This window comes from Oncorhynchus gorbuscha, linkage group LG02 (assembly GCF_021184085.1).
Source record: "Oncorhynchus gorbuscha isolate QuinsamMale2020 ecotype Even-year linkage group LG02, OgorEven_v1.0, whole genome shotgun sequence".
NCBI lineage: Eukaryota > Metazoa > Chordata > Actinopteri > Salmoniformes > Salmonidae > Oncorhynchus > Oncorhynchus gorbuscha.
Genome location: NC_060174.1, coordinates 105650604 through 105664077, shown reverse-complemented (window position 1 = coordinate 105664077; position 13474 = coordinate 105650604). Strand labels below are relative to the sequence as shown.

At 48.2% G+C, this 13474-nt stretch overlaps 1 pseudogene; it reads right to left on the bottom strand.

Annotated features, from left to right (window-relative positions):
* Nucleotides 1–11145: 11145 nt before the first annotated feature.
* Nucleotides 11146–13474, bottom strand: part of LOC123990890 — a 48962-nt pseudogene continuing 46633 nt past the window's right edge.

Sequence of the window (13474 nt, the reverse complement as noted above, 5' to 3'; positions counted from 1 at the left end):
AACAGTGGGTTAACTGGTCTAGGAACAGTGGGTTAACTGGTCTAGGAACAGTGGGTTAACTGGTCTAGGAACAGTGGGTTAACTGGTCTAGGAACAGTGGGGTTAACTGGTCTGGGAACAGTGGGTTAACTGGTCTGGGAACAGTGGGTTAACTGGTCTAGGAACAGTGGGTTAACTGGTCTAGGAACAGTGGGTTAACTGGTCTAGGAACAGTGGGTTTACCTGGTCTAGGAACAGTGGGTTAACTGGTCTAGGAACAGTGGGTTGACTGGTCTAGGAACAGTGGGTTAACTGGTCTAGGAACAGTGGGTTAATTGGTCTAGGAACAGTGGGGTTAACTGGTCTAGGAACAGTGGGTTAACTGGTCTAGGAACAGTGGGTTAACTGGTCTAGGAACAGTGGGTTAACTGGTCTAGGAACAGTGGGTTAACTGGTCTAGGAACAGTGGGTTAACTGGTCTAGGAACAGTGGGTTAACTGGTCTATGAACAGTGGGTTAACTGGTCTAGGAACAGTGGGTTAACTGGTCTAGGAACAGTGGGTTAACTGGTCTAGGAACAGTGGGTTAACTGGTCTAGGAACAGTGGGTTAACTGGTCTAGGAACAGTGGGTTAACTGGTCTAGGAACAGTGGGTTAACTGGTCTAGGAACAGTGGGTTAACTGGTCTAGGAACAGTGGGTTAACTGGTCTAGGAACAGTGGGTTAACTGGTCTAGGAACAGTGTGTTAACTGGTCTAGGAACAGTGGGTTAACTGGTCTAGGAACAGTGGGTTAACTGGTCTAGGAACAGTGGGTTAACTGGTCTAGGAACAGTGTGTTAACTGGTCTAGGAACAGTGGGTTAACTGGTCTAGGAACAGTGGGTTAACTGGTCTAGGAACAGTGGGTTAACTGGTCTAGGAACAGTGTGTTAACTGGTCTAGGAACAGTGGGTTAACTGGTCTAGGAACAGTGGGGTTAACTGGTCTAGGAACAGTGGGGTTAACTGGTCTAGGAACAGTGGGTTGACTGGTCTAGGAACAGTGGGTTAACTGGTCTAGGAACAGTGGGTTAATTGGTCTAGGAACAGTGGGGTTAACTGGTCTAGGAACAGTGGGTTAACTGGTCTAGGAACAGTGGGTTAACTGGTCTAGGAACAGTGGGTTAACTGGTCTAGGAACAGTGGGTTAACTGGTCTAGGAACAGTGGGTTAACTGGTCTAGGAACAGTGGGTTAACTGGTCTAGGAACAGTGGGTTAACTGGTCTATGAACAGTGGGTTAACTGGTCTAGGAACAGTGGGTTAACTGGTCTAGGAACAGTGGGTTAACTGGTCTAGGAACAGTGGGTTAACTGGTCTAGGAACAGTGGGTTACCTGGTCTAGGAACAGTGGGTTAACTGGTCTAGGAACAGTGGGTTAACTGGTCTAGGAACAGTGGGTTAACTGGTCTAGGAACAGTGGGTTAACTGGTCTAGGAACAGTGGGTTAACTGGTCTAGGAACAGTGGGTTAACTGGTCTAGGAACAGTGGGTTAACTGGTCTAGGAACAGTGGGTTAACTGGTCTAGGAACAGTGGGTTAACTGGTCTAGGAACAGTGGGTTAACTGGTCTAGGAACAGTGGGTTAACTGGTCTAGGAACAGTGGGTTAACTGGTCTAGGAACAGTGGGTTAACTGGTCTAGGAACAGTGGGTTAACTGGAACAGTGGGTTAACTGGTCTAGGAACAGTGGGTTAACTGGTCTAGGAACAGTGGGTTAACTGGTCTAGGAACAGTGGGTTAACTGGTCTAGGAACAGTGGGTTAACTGGTCTAGGAACAGTGGGTTAACTGGTCTAGGAACAGTGGGTTAACTGGTCTAGGAACAGTGGGTTAATTGGTCTAGGAACAGTGGGTTAACTGGTCTAGGAACAGTGGGTTAACTGGTCTAGGAACAGTGGGTTAATTGGTCTAGGAACAGTGGGTTAATTGGTCTAGGAACAGTGGGTTAATTGGTCTAGGAACAGTGGGTTAATTGGTCTAGGAACAGTGGGTTAACTGGTCTAGGAACAGTGGGTTAATTGGTCTAGGAACAGTGGGTTAATTGGTCTAGGAACAGTGGGTTAACTGGTCTAGGAACAGTGGGTTAACTGGTCTAGGAACAGTGGGTTAACTGGTCTAGGAACAGTGGGTTAACAGGAACAGTGGGTTAACTGGTCTAGGAACAGTGGGTTAATTGGTCTAGGAACAGTGGGTTAATTGGTCTAGGAACAGTGGGTTAATTGGTCTAGGAACAGTGGGTTACCTGGTCTAGGAACAGTGGGTTACCTGGTCTAGGAACAGTGGGTTACCTGGTCTAGGAACAGTGGGTTAACTGGTCTAGGAACAGTGGGTTAATTGGTCTAGGAACAGTGGGTTAATTGGTCTAGGAACAGTGGGTTAATTGGTCTAGGAACAGTGGGTTAATTGGTCTAGGAACAGTGGGTTAATTGGTCTAGGAACAGTGGGTTAATTGGTCTAGGAACAGTGGGTTAATTGGTCTAGGAACAGTGGGTTACCTGGTCTAGGAACAGTGGGTTACCTGGTCTAGGAACAGTGGGTTACCTGGTCTAGGAACAGTGGGTTAACTGGTCTAGGAACAGTGGGTTAACTGGTCTAGGAACAGTGGGTTAACTGGTCTAGGAACAGTGGGTTACCTGGTCTAGGAACAGTGGGTTACCTGGTCTAGGAACAGTGGGTTACCTGGTCTAGGAACAGTGGGTTACCTGGTCTAGGAACAGTGGGTTACCTGGTCTAGGAACAGTGGGTTAACTGGTCTAGGAACAGTGGGTTAACTGGTCTAGGAACAGTGGGTTACCTGGTCTAGGAACAGTGGGTTACCTGGTCTAGGAACAGTGGGTTACCTGGTCTAGGAACAGTGGGTTACCTGGTCTAGGAACAGTGGGTTAACTGGTCTAGGAACAGTGGGTTAACTGGTCTAGGAACAGTGGGTTAACTGGTCTAGGAACAGTGGGTTAACTGGTCTAGGAACAGTGGGTTAACTGGTCTAGGAACAGTGGGTTAACTGGTCTAGGAACAGTGGGTTAACTGGTCTAGGAACAGTGGGTTAACTGGTCTAGGAACAGTGGGTTAACTGGTCTAGGAACAGTGGGTTAACTGGTCTAGGAACAGTGGGTTAACTGGTCTAGGAACAGTGGGTTAACTGGTCTAGGAACAGTGGGTTAACTGGTCTAGGAACAGTGGGTTAACTGGTCTAGGAACTGGGTTAACTGGTCTAGGAACAGTGGGTTACCTGGTCTAGGAACAGTGGGTTAACTGGTCTAGGAACAGTGGGTTAACTGGTCTAGGAACAGTGGGTTAACTGGTCTAGGAACAGTGGGTTAACTGGTCTAGGAACAGTGGGTTAACTGGTCTAGGAACAGTGGGTTAACTGGTCTAGGAACAGTGGGTTAACTGGTCTAGGAACAGTGGGTTAACTGGTCTAGGAACAGTGGGTTAACTGGTCTAGGAACAGTGGGTTAATTGGTCTAGGAACAGTGGGTTAACTGGTCTAGGAACAGTGGGTTAACTGGTCTAGGAACAGTGGGTTAACTAGGAACAGTGGGTTAATGGTCTAGGAACAGTGGGTTAATGGTCTAGGAACAGTGGGTTAATTGGTCTAGGAACAGTGGGTTAACTGGTCTAGGAACAGTGGGTTAACTGGTCTAGGAACAGTGGGTTAACTGGTCTAGGAACAGTGGGTTAACAGGTCTAGGAACAGTGGGTTAACTGGTCTAGGAACAGTGGGTTAACTGGTCTAGGAACAGTGGGTTAACTGGTCTAGGAACAGTGGGTTAACTGGTCTAGGAACAGTGGGTTAACTGGTCTAGGAACAGTGGGTTAACTGGTCTAGGAACAGTGGGTTACCTGGTCTAGGAACAGTGGGTTAACTGGTCTAGGAACAGTGGGTTAACTGGTCTAGGAACAGTGGGTTAACTGGTCTAGGAACAGTGGGTTAATTGGTCTAGGAACAGTGGGTTAACTGGTCTAGGAACAGTGGGTTAACTGGTCTAGGAACAGTGGGTTAATTGGTCTAGGAACAGTGGGTTAATTGGTCTAGGAACAGTGGGTTAATTGGTCTAGGAACAGTGGGTTAATTGGTCTAGGAACAGTGGGTTAATGGTCTAGGAACAGTGGGTTAATTGGTCTAGGAACAGTGGGTTAATTGGTCTAGGAACAGTGGGTTAATTGGTCTAGGAACAGTGGGTTAACTGGTCTAGGAACAGTGGGTTAATTGGTCTAGGAACAGTGGGTTAACTGGTCTAGGAACAGTGGGTTAATTGGTCTAGGAACAGTGGGTTACCTGGTCTAGGAACAGTGGGTTAATTGGGTTACCTCTAGGAACAGTGGGTTAATTGGTCTAGGAACAGTGGGTTAATTGGTCTAGGAACAGTGGGTTAAACAGTGGTCTAGGAACAGTGGGTTAATTGGTCTAGGAACAGTGGGTTACCTGGTCTAGGAACAGTGGGTTAATTGGTCTAGGAACAGTGGGTTAATTGGTCTAGGAACAGTGGGTTAACTGGTCTAGGAACAGTGGGTTAATTGGTCTAGGAACAGTGGGTTAATTGGTCTAGGAACAGTGGGTTAACTGGTCTAGGAACAGTGGGTTAACTGGTCTAGGAACAGTGGGTTAATTGGTCTAGGAACAGTGGGTTAATTGGTCTAGGAACAGTGGGTTAACCTGGTCTAGGAACAGTGGGTTACCTGGTCTAGGAACAGTGGGTTACTAGGAACTTACCTGGTCTAGGAACAGTGGGTTACCTGGTCTAGGAACAGTGGGTTAACTGGTCTAGGAACAGTGGGTTAATTGGTCTAGGAACAGTGGGTTAATTGGTCTAGGAACAGTGGGTTAATTGGTCTAGGAACAGTGGGTTAATTGGTCTAGGAACAGTGGGTTAATGGTCTAGGAACAGTGGGTTAACTGGTCTAGGAACAGTGGGTTACCTGGTCTAGGAACAGTGGGTTACCTGGTCTAGGAACAGTGGGTTACCTGGTCTAGGAACAGTGGGTTACCTGGTCTAGGAACAGTGGGTTACCTGGTCTAGGAACAGTGGGTTACCTGGTCTAGGAACAGTGGGTTAACTGGTCTAGGAACAGTGGGTTAATTGGTCTAGGAACAGTGGGTTAAGGAACAGTGGGTTACCTGGTCTAGGAACAGTTAACTGGGAACAGTGGGTTAACTGGTCTAGGAACAGTGGGTTAACTGGTCTAGGAACAGTGGGTTAACTGGTCTAGGAACAGTGGGTTACCTGGTCTAGGAACAGTGGGTTACCTGGTCTAGGAACAGTGGGTTACCTGGTCTAGGTCTGGGTTAGGAACAGTGGGTTAACTGGTCTAGGAACAGTGGGTTAATTGGTCTAGGAACAGTGGGTTAATTGGTCTAGGAACAGTGGGTTAATTGGTCTAGGAACAGTGGGTTAACTGGTCTAGGAACAGTGGGTTAATTGGTCTAGGAACAGTGGGTTAACTGGTCTAGGAACAGGGGTTAACTGGTCTAGGAACAGTGGGTTAATTGGTCTAGGAACAGTGGGTTAATTGGTCTAGGAACAGTGGGTTAACTGGTCTAGGAACAGTGGGTTAATTGGTCTAGGAACAGTGGGTTAATTGGTCTAGGAACAGTGGGTTAAACAGTGGGTTGGTCTAGGAACAGTGGGTTAATTGGTCTAGGAACAGTGGGTTAATTGGTCTAGGAACAGTGGGTTAATTGGTCTAGGAACAGTGGGTTAATTGGTCTAGGAACAGTGGGTTAATTGGTCTAGGAACAGTGGGTTAATTGGTCTAGGAACAGTGGGTTAATTGGTCTAGGAACAGTGGTTACTGGTCTAGGAACAGTGGGTTACCTGGTCTAGGAACAGTGGGTTACCTGGTCTAGGAACAGTGGGTTACCTGGTCTAGGAACAGTGGGTTACCTGGTCTAGGAACAGTGGGTTACCTGGTCTAGGAACAGTGGGTTACCTGGTCTAGGAACAGTGGGTTACCTGGTCTAGGAACAGTGGGTTAACTGGTCTAGGAACAGTGGGTTAACTGGTCTAGGAACAGTGGGTTAACTGGTCTAGGAACAGTGGGTTACCTGGTCTAGGAACAGTGGGTTACCTGGTCTAGGAACAGTGGGTTACCTGGTCTAGGAACAGTGGGTTACCTGGTCTAGGAACAGTGGGTTACCTGGTCTAGGAACAGTGGGTTACCTGGTCTAGGAACAGTGGGTTACCTGGTCTAGGAACATTGGGTTACCTGGTCTAGGAACAGTGGGTTACCTGGTCTAGGAACAGTGGGTTGACTGGTCTAGGAACAGTGGGTTGACTGGTCTAGGAACAGTGGGTTGACTGGTCTAGGAACAGTGGGTTAACTGGTCTAGGAACAGTGGGTTAACTGGTCTAGGAACAGTGGGTTAACTGCCTTGTTCAGGGGCAGAATGACAGATTTTTACCTTGTCAGCTCGGGGATTCGATCTATCAACCCTTCGGTTACTAGTCCAACGCTCTAACCACTAGGCTACCTGCTGGTTACTAGTCCAACGCTCTAACCACTAGGCTACCTGCTGGTTACTAGTCCAACGCTCTAACCACTAGGCTACCTGCTGGTTACTAGTCCAACGCTCTACCCACTAGGCTACCTGCTGGTTACTAGTCCAACGCTCTAACTACTAGTCTACCTGCTGGTTACTGGCCCAACGCTCTAACCACTAGGCTACCTGCTGGTTACTAGTTCAATGCTCTAACCACCAGGCCACCTGCTGGTTACTGGCTCAACACTCTAACCACCAGGCTACCTGCTGTTTACTAGTCCAACACTCTAACCACTAGTCTACCTGCTGGTTACTAGTCCAACTCTCTAACCACTAGGCTACCTGCTGGTTACTAGTCCAACACTCTAACCACTAGGCTAACTGCTGGTTACTGGCCCAACACTCTAACCACTAGGTTACCTGCTGGTTACTAGTCCAACGCTCTAACCATCAGGCCACCTGCTGGTTACTAGTCCAACGCTCTAACCACTAGGCTACCTGCTGGCTACTGGTCCAACACTCTAACCACTAGGTTACCTGCTGGTTACTAGTCCAACGCTCTAACCATCAGGCCACCTGCTGGTTACTAGTCCAACGCTCTAACCACTAGTCTACCTGCTGGTTACTAGTCCAACACTCTAACCACTAGGCTACCTGCTGGTTACTAGTCCAATGCTCTAACCACTAGGCTACCTGCTGGTTACTGGCCCAACGCTCTAACCACTAGGCTACCTGCTGGTTACTGGCCCAACACTCTAACCACTAGGCTACCTGCTGGTTACTGGCCCAACACTCTAACCACTAGGCTACCTGCTGGTTACTGGCCCAACACTCTAACCACTAGGCTACCTGCTGGTTACTGGCCCAACACTCTAACCACTAGTCTACCTGCTGGTTACTAGTCCAACTCTAACCACTAGGCCACCTGCTGCCTCAACCTCCCATTGGATCCCCTTCGTCAGGCCATCTTACCAACGTCTGAGGCTAAAGCCATTACAACGCGAGGTTAACTGTCTGGAAGAAAAATAAGATCAACAGCTCATGATGGCTATGCATGATCATGTCCTTGATATCGTAGCCTTTAGAGCAGGGAAGGGTAACTTCGATATTGGAGAGTCCGCAGTCGGTCGCAGGTCTGCGTTTTGCCATAGGGTGGAATAAAATTGGACTATTCTACCTAACAAGTTGAAATTGAGCCTGCTTTTGGGGGGGACGGCATTGCAGGAGATCTCCAATCCACCTGCTCTACTTCCTGGGTTGGCATGTGGAGGGAAGAGTGTTGGGGGGGGGGGGGGGGGGGTCTCAGTGTGATTGGTGTACAGCCAAGCTTCCTGTCCTGTGATTGGTGTACAGCCAAGCTTCCTGTCCTGGATAGGTAAGGGGGACAGGTTTTACTGGTCTGAACTCAAAAGCCTGTTATGTGCATGATTGATTATTCTTTGTTGAAAACCCCCAAAAGGCCCAAACGTGAGAAGCTTTGAAGAAAAGAAACCAGTTCATGGCTGCACAATATTACATAAAACACAGAGTGAAGATGACACACATCCACGATATAGATAATATTTGTTTATTTTAACCAATAGGATCTCTTTTACAGTGCATTTGTTTTCTTTACTCAAGCATTTGCTAAGTGACAGGTTGTAGCCACTAGTAACTGACTTTAAAGCAGCTACTAGATAATTATATATTACATTACATTGCATATCTGGGTTCCATCACTTCCTCCTTCAGATTTTGCCATTAACAACCCTGCGTGAAAGCCCCTCCCCCCCCCCCCCCCAAAAAAACCCCAAACAATGTTATTGGGCAATGGGTAACCGTGACAACCGTACAGGCGCACCGTCTCATTTAAATCTTCAGTTCATACATTTATTACCAAATCATCTCCTTTACCTCTTCATCTAACGTTCGACTCTTTACATCTTTTTTAAAATATTTTTTAAAAGCAGCTACCATTAAAACAACAAACCAAGTACTGGCCAGTTCAGTTAGTGACCCTGCTGTCGTCTCCATGAGAAAAAGGTTTGAGAAATAAAAATACAATATGGCACTTCTGTCTCAAGGAAAAAAACTGACCAATTAGACGGAAAGAAAATAACAGACTTTTTTTTTTTTGGGGGGGGCCATAAAAGGACAATTTCTAGGATCCACAACCAAACTCTAGCATGGCGTCCGAACTGAAGTTTCACTTCCGTTAGGTAACACGGTAAACTCGGTTTAGATACAAGGCCAAACTCCCCCCTACGGTACAGGAAGTAGATAACATTTTTTTAAAGGAAATTCATAGCACTTTAGTACTTTCTCCAGAGTTATTTTAAGTGCCAGGCATTGACATTCTTGGACAGGAACCTGGTTGATTTAAAGAGGAAGTCTGAAACAGCAGAACTACGATACTGTACATCAACATCAAGCCCCTCTCTCGCATCAGTGTAGAAGTCTAAACTCCGTTATTCAAACCCCGTCCTTCCCCATCAATGAACGACCACCAAGTCCAGGGTGACCTTTCACTGTAAGTGATACTGTACGACAACATCGCAGGACAACACTCCGATTTGGATTCATGGCAAACAGTTTCGTCTTGTCTGGTTGCTTTAGCAGATTCATTAAAATGTTTCTTTTGAAGAGACTCGTCCGATCAGATGACAATTCTAGATCTGATCTTAATTAACCTTCGTCCACACAGATAGTGGGATACCTCAGACTCTCTAAACGTTGTCATGGCTACACATGACAACGACAGAACCACATTAACTGTGCATATTATTTTATTTTTTAAATCTATTTTATTTTTTTATTTTAAATAAACCTCACAGGAATGAACAAGTACACAACCGACCTAATGAACATAAAGACATTATCATCATCATTATCATCATCATCAGGCTTCCAGTTACTTTAAGACTTGCCCATATTATTTAATTTCAAACGATTTACATTCAACCCCCCCCCACAATAAAAGATACGACTGCAAGTAAACAGAACATTTTTTTCTCTCTCTTTCCCTTCCACTCGAGTTTGGTCTCAAATTTTTTTGTAGTGCGCAAAGTAATAATACAAAAAAAGAGACTCTTAGATAATGTAGCAGCATTTAGCTTTTTAAAGTTGTCGTAAGTCACCAGTAGAACAGGTAAAGGCGTTGGAATGCCCCACACTAAGGAGGGCGAGAGATTGTCCTCTGAGGAGAGTAGGGGTGTGTGAGGGGTGCATCAGAGTGGCTTGTTGGTGTGTGCCGGGTGCACTAGAGTGTGTGTGTGTGTGAGGGAGGGGGGGGGTTGAGATGATGGAACATCTCCCAGTAGGTTACAGGTGCAGGGGGGTTATGATGCACCACTGGAGGACAACAGCCCCAGGACAGGACAGGGTAGGGCAGGTGAGGACAGGGCAGGGTAGGTCAGGTGAGGACAGGGTAGGGCAGGTGAGGACAGGGCAGGGTAGGGCAGGTGAGGACAGGGCAGGGTAGGGCAGGTGAGGACAGGACAGGGTAGGGCAGGTGAGGACAGGGCAGGGTAGGGCAGGTGAGGACAGGACAGGGCAGGTGAGGACAGGGCAGGGTAGGGCAGGTGAGGACAGGGCAGGGTAGGGCAGGTGAGGACAGGGCAGGGTAGGGCAGGTGAGGACAGGACAGGGTAGGGCAGGTGAGGACAGGGCAGGGTAGGGCAGGTGAGGACAGGACAGGGCAGGTGAGGACAGGGTAGGGCAGGTGAGGACAGGACAGGGTAGGGCAGGTGAGGACAGGACAGGGTAGGGCAGGTGAGGACAGGGCAGGGTAGGGCAGGTGAGGACAGGGTAGGGCAGGTGAGGACAGGACAGGGTAGGGCAGGTGAGGACAGGGTAGGGCAGGTGAGGACAGGACAGGGCAGGTGAGGACAGGACAGGGCAGGTGAGGACAGGACAGGGCAGGTGAGGACAGGACAGGGTAGGGCAGGTGAGGACAGGACAGGGTAGGGCAGGTGAGGACAGGACAGGGTAGGGCAGGTGAGGACAGGACAGGGTAGGGCAGGTGAGGACAGGACAGGGTAGGGCAGGTGAGGACAGGGCAGGGTAGGGCAGGTGAGGACAGGACAGGGTAGGGCAGGTGAGGACAGGGCAGGGTAGGGCAGGTGAGGACAGGGCAGGGCAGGTGAGGACAGGGTAGGGCAGGCGAGGACAGGACAGGGCAGGGCAGGTGAGGACAGGGCAGGTGAGGACAGGGCAGGGCAGGGTAGGACAGGGCAGGTGAGGACAGGGCAGGGCAGGACAAGGCAGGGCAGGACTGGGCAGGGCAACGCAGGGTAGGACAGGGCAGGGCAGGACTGGGCAGGACAGGGCAGGGCACTGAAGCCTTCCTTCCAAGCTGTATGTGTTTGACCAAAAGGGGTTAAACTCAGTGGGAGAACATCTGCTCCTCTTCCTCCTACATTTCATTCACTACCATCCTCTCTTCTACTCCAGTCAGTGTCTCATCCCCTCTTCTACTCCAGTATCTCATCCCCTCTTCTACTCCAGTCAGTGTCTCATCCCCTCTTCTACTCCAGTCAGTATCTCATCCCCTCTTCTACTCCAGTCAGTGTCTCATCCCCTCTTCTACTCAGTCAGTGTCTCATCCCCTCTTCTACTCCAGTCAGTGTCTCATCCCTCTTCTACTCCAGTCAGTGTCTCATCCCTCTTCTACTCCAGTCAGTATCTCATCCCCTCTTCTACTCCAGTCAGTGTCTCATCCCCTCTTCTACTCCAGTCAGTATCTCATCCCCTCTTCTACTCCAGTCAGTCTCTCATCCCCTCTTCTACTCCAGTCAGTATCTCATCCCCTCTTCTACTCCAGTCAGTATCTCATCCCCTCTTCTACTCCAGTCAGTCTCTCATCCCCTCTTCTACTCCAGTCAGTATCTCATCCCCTCTTCTACTCCAGTCAGTATCTCATCCCCTCTTCTACTCCAGTCAGTGTCTCATCCCCTCTTCTACTCCAGTCAGTGTCTCTCATCCCCAGCAGTCAATGGCCTCTCTCCATTCTCAAGCTTTGCCTCCCTCCCACAGAGCAACAAGTCCTTCTCCCCCCCCCCCACAGCCAAGACCAGACCATGTTAGGGTAGTGGGAATGGGGCACTTGGCTCATATCTGTCCAAAGCTGACCCAAGATGGTGCTGATCCAGGTCCTAACTGAACCGAGCCAAGCCAGGCCAGATTGAGCCATTCAGTAAAGGGCTCTCTCTCTCTCTCTCTCTCTCTGGTCTCTCAGCTGGAGGCTGTGGCGATGGGCTTCTTGAGCTGCTGGCTGCGGATCTCTCTGTTCCTAGCCTCCAGCAGCAGGTCACAGCAGACGTTACACACCAACACAGGGTCATACAGCTGCTGGTCTGGGATGGGCAGCTTCAGGTGGCAGCAGTCTTTACAGAACACATTGCCACAGTTCCTGAGCAGGACAGAGTGAGAGGACAGAGTGAGAGGACAGAGTGAGAGGACAGAGTGAGAGGACAGAGTGAGAGGACAGAGTGAGAGGACAGAGTGAGAGGACAGAGTGACAGGACAGAGTGACAGGACAGAGTGAGAGGACAGAGTGAGAGGACAGAGTGAGAGGACAGAGTCAACCAGATTCACATTTCAGTAGTGAGTCATTTAACAGACTCTCTTATCCAGAGCCACTACAGTAGTGAGTCATTTAACAGACTCTCTTATCCAGAGCCACTACAGTAGTGAGTCATTTAGCAGACTCTCTTATCCAGAGCCACTATAGTAGTGAGTCATTTAACAGACTCTCTGATCCAGAGACATTACAGTAGTGAATCATTTAACAGACTCTCTGATCCAGAGCCACTATAGTAGTGAGTCATTTAACAGACTCTCTGATCCAGAGACATTACAGTAGTGAATCATTTAACAGACTCTCTGATCCAGAGAGTACATTCAACTAAGGTCGGTAAAACAAACCCTAGAAAATATATATATATATATATATTTTTAACTTTTAGGAAAAACAGGAGCTGTCGTTCGTGCAGCTAAGTGCTTTTTAAAATCTCAAATTCCTAGTAGGTTCGGTATAATATCTGCTGAGCGGTGAGAGTACGGACGATGTTTAGTATCCTACACTTTACAGGACCATACTTTTGATCTCCTATCCAGGAGCATCTCCTATCCAGGGACATCTCTTATCCAGGGACATCTCCTATCCAGGGACATCTCTTATCCAGGGACATCTCCTATCCAGGGACATCTCTTATCCAGGGACATCTCTTATCCTATCCAGGGACATCTCTTATCCAGGGACATCTCTTATCCTATCCAGGGACATCTCTTATCCTATCCAGGGACATCTCTTATCCAGGGACATCTCTTATCCAGGGACATCTCTTATCCTATCCAGGGACATCTCTTATCCAGGGACATCTCTTATCCAGGGACATCTCTTATCCAGGGACATCTCTTATCCTATCCAGGGACATCTCTTATCCAGGGACATCTCTTATCCAGGGACATCTCTTATCCAGGGACATCTCTTATCCAGGGACATCTCTTATCCAGGGACATCTCTTATCCAGGAACATCTCTTATCCAGGGACATCTCCTATCCAGGAGCATCTCCTATCCAGGAGCATCTCCTATCCAGGGACATCTCTTATCCTATCCAGGGACATCTCTTATCCTATCCAGGGACATCTCTTATCCTATCCAGGGACATCTCTTATCCAGGGACATCTCTTATCCAGGGACATCTCTTATCCAGGAACATCTCTTATCCAGGGACATCTCCTATCCAGGAGCATCTCCTATCCAGGAGCATCTCCTATCCAGGGACATCTCTTATCCTATCCAGGGACATCTCTTATCCTATCCAGGGACAGCTCTTATCCTATCTAGAGACATCTCTTATCTAATCCAGAGACATCTCTTATCTAATCCAGAGACATCTCTTATCTAATCCAGAGACATCTCTTATCTAATCCAGAGACATCTCTTATCTAATCCAGAGACATCTCTTATCCAATCCAGAGACATCTCTT